The following is a 3383-nucleotide window of genomic DNA, read 5'->3' as shown; positions in this document are numbered from 1 at the left end:
GAGGGGCGGCCGTGGGGATTTGTGAGCTCCGGAGGTGGCCTGATTGAATTTGGGAGCCCCCAGACAGGTACCCAGATGGCCGCGGACGGCAGGAGGGAATTAAAGGGGATGTTTCGGGCTTTGTGCTGCAGCTGGGCCCCTTGGAAAGAGGGAGAAGGGGAAGGCGGGGATGTGGCATCGCCCCCCGGCGCTGTCACCGCTGTCACTGACGGGGCTCCACCTGCTCTGGCTGCTTCATTTCCTCCCACCTGGCCCTGCTGGGAATTAGGGCTGCTCCAAACTCTGACAGGGTTGTGGGATGGGGAGCCCCAAACAGTGCCTCAAACCCTGCGAGCTCATGCCCAGTTCACGGAGGGTAAACTGAGGCTCCGAGTGCTCCCTGTCCGTGCTGGAGTTGATGGGAACTGATGCCAAATCCAGACTCCCCCTGAGCACCAGCACTGCCCCTTCTGAGGCAAAACCATCTGCAAACTGCACAGGGTTATCCAGGGAAGCTTCCACCCCGGCAGTGTCCAAGGCCAGGCTGGACGGGGCTTGGAGCACCCTGGGGCGGTGGAAGGTGTCCCTGCCCATGGCAGGAGTCGCACTGGGTGGGCTTTAAGGTCACTTCCAACCCAAACCAGTCTGGGATTCTGTGATTTGATGAAAAGCTCAGAATTCAAGCAGGGAGCGAGTGAAGATTTCCCTTCAGACAGCATTTCTGCGAGGATTTGTTATTTATTTAAAACCCCCCAGCCTTGCATTTGCATAATTACATTTTGCAGCTGTTGGGCCGTGGCGTGGGCTGGGCTTTGGGGCATTATTTTATCTGCTGGAAAACGGACACAAAGAGAGGGAATTCGGTCCCAGCTGAGCCCCTTTGTGCCGGCACCGCCGGTGCTGCCCCTGTGCCGGGGTAACCCCAGGGATCCTCAGCTCCACGGGCACCGGGAGCTGCTCCCTGCTGGCCAGAGAGGGGCTGGGGGCGAGTTTGGGTCTCCACGGGTTTGGCGGGGTGGGGAATTTGGGAGAGAGTGGCAGGGAAAGGGAAAGGGAAAGTTAAAGGGGAAGGGGAAAGGGGAAGGGAGAGGGAGAGGGACTGAAGATGGATGAGATGTGTCCCGCTCCAGGGTGATGTCCCAGTTTTACGTCCCAGATTTGGGATTTGGGGCTCTGCTCTCCACCCTCCCTCCTGCCCGTGCACTCCCAGCTGCCGCCCTGACTCCTCTCCCTGTCCCCATCCAGGTCTCCCGGGGTCGCTCCCGAGCCTCTCCTGCTCCGGGGGATGCCCCAGTTCACCTTCGCCTGTTTCTGTGGCCTCCACGGCTTCTGCAAGATGAAGAGGAAGAAGGAAGAGGCCAGCGGGGGGCAGGAGACGGCCGTGTGAGGAGCAGCCCGGGACCCCATTCCTGTCCCCTGGGTACGCCGGGACTGCCGGGGGGACAGCGGGTGCCTCCTTCTCGTCACCTCCCTGGCGGTGTCACCTCTGCCTGCCCTGTCTGGGGGGGTCTCGGGGGGCTCAGGGGCTGATCCAAAGTGTCCGGGATGGTGCTTGGCAGAGAAGGGGAGCTGAGCGATCAGGGGCTGGGGGAGCACGGGGGGAGCTGCTTCATCCGCTCATTCATCCCACAGGTTCTCCATTTATCCCACAGATTCTCTCATTTATCCCACAGATTCTCTCATTTATCCCAGATTCTCTCATTTATCCCAGATTCTCTCATTTCCTCTCCCCTCCCTCTCCCCAGGAAGGCCAGGGAAGAGCCAAAGCCCAGGAATGACCTCGCCGAGGATGTCACCCAGGTCCTGGTGCTGGAATTGTCCTGGTGAATGAGGGATCCTGGTGCTGGAAGGGTCCTAGTGGATAAGGGATCCTGGTGCTGGAGGGATCCTGGTGCTGGAAGGGTCCTGGTGGATAAGGGATCCTGGTGCTGGAGGGATCCTGGTGCTGGAGGGATGCTGCCCGGCCCCGGGCACTCAGCTGGAAGGCCACGAGCAGCAGCTGCAGGAGGAAAGCCAGGGGAAAGCTGCAGCCTGAGCTCCTCATCCTCTACCACCTTCCTAAAGCTTCTGCTGGAGATGGGAAAAAGGAGCTGAATATCACCCTGGAGATCCCGAGGCAGACATTCCCCAGCAGGACAGAATTCCAGCCAGCTCCACCTGGAGCACTGGACTCACCACGGGCCCTGCTTGCTCCAGGCAGGGCAATTCCTGCATCCAAGGAATGGATCCTGCAGCCAAGAGAAAAAAACCCCAAACAACAACAACAAAAAACCCTTTAAAATTTTTTTTCCCCAGAAATCACCTGGTCAAAGCTGTCCTTTCTCCCTGCCGTGGGCAGGATTTTCTTCCAGCTGCTTCCAGTCTTCCTATGGTCCAAAATAATTTGCGTCTGCCCCAAAACTCGGCATTTTTCCAAATGTTATTGCAAGGACAGGGCCCAGGCAGCTCCAGGTGAGCCCAGGGAAGCTCCCGTTGCTTTGGGAAAATGCTGACTTTGTCTGCTCCTATTTTTGCACATCAGCAGATCCTCCCAAATTCCACCTTGGCATCCCCAGCGCTGCCCTTGGCGAGGACCTTCGGGATCAGCTCTGGGCCAAACAAAAATCCGAGGAAGTTGGCGGAACTCACAGGGCATTTCCTGAATGTAACTTCGTTTTTGCACAAGGATTCCTGGTGGCCACACGAGCGATGCATTTAAAGACTTAATTTGGGGTTAATCTGGAGTTTATCACAAGTGTAAAGATGAGGGTGGAATTCCAGCCTTGTTTTCTTCCAGGATAAATCCAGAGGGACAGCCTGACACCGAGATACGTAGAAAAATATTAATTATGCAGAAATGACCTTGGACTGGCTCCCAACCCCCAGATTTTTCCTGTTCCTCCAGGTTTTTTCCTATGCAAGAACACACAAAAAAACCAGCAAAACCAAAGCCAGCCTCATAACAGGTCCTGACTCCACAAAGCCCTACTTAAACCTGAGGCTTTGCTTCGGGATTTTGCTCCACCCCATCAATTTTCCTGATTCCAGCCTGCATCGATCCCTGGAAAAGAAGGAAAGGCACAGAACCATCCTCGAGCCTCTCCCTCCTGCTGCCTGACACGGATCAAAGAATTTAATCTCTTTTTATTGTCTTTTTTTTTTTCTTTTTTTAAATCCCAGCTGCCCGGATTTCATCGGGAAGGGACTCCTGAGATGTTCCTCGGGAATCTCCCGGCCCCAGGAGCCATAGGAATCCGTACTGTACATTTATTTTTGGGGGGTTGGGTTTTTTTTGGGGGGGGAGAAAATAACCGTGGCGTTTGTAAATAAGCACGGCTGTCTTCCACGCACAGAGCAGAGCGCTTCCTATCGGAATTCCTATGCCAGAGGAAGAAATAAATAAACAGACCAATTAATTAATTAAT

The 3383-nt window shown here is 55.5% G+C and overlaps 1 long non-coding RNA gene across 4 annotated transcripts in view; it reads left to right on the top strand.

Moving 5' to 3' along the window:
* LOC108444937 overlaps positions 1–3383 on the top strand; it is a 26255-nt gene extending 22872 nt beyond the window's left edge. For 3 of the 4 annotated variants that reach the window (XR_001859653.1, XR_001859654.1, XR_001859655.1), the window contains exons 2-3: positions 1225–1399; positions 1725–3383. This is a non-coding gene — a long non-coding RNA (uncharacterized LOC108444937). Of the gene's footprint in view, positions 1–1045; positions 1400–1724 lie in introns of those variants that run through there. The other variant, XR_001859652.1, reaches the window with a different exon arrangement.

This window comes from Corvus brachyrhynchos, unplaced genomic scaffold (genome assembly GCF_000691975.1).
Source record: "Corvus brachyrhynchos isolate BGI_N302 unplaced genomic scaffold, ASM69197v1 scaffold72, whole genome shotgun sequence".
NCBI classification, from domain to species: domain Eukaryota; kingdom Metazoa; phylum Chordata; class Aves; order Passeriformes; family Corvidae; genus Corvus; species Corvus brachyrhynchos.
The sequence above is the reverse complement of the archived record's forward strand: the minus strand, read 5'-3'. Positions and strand labels throughout refer to the sequence as shown.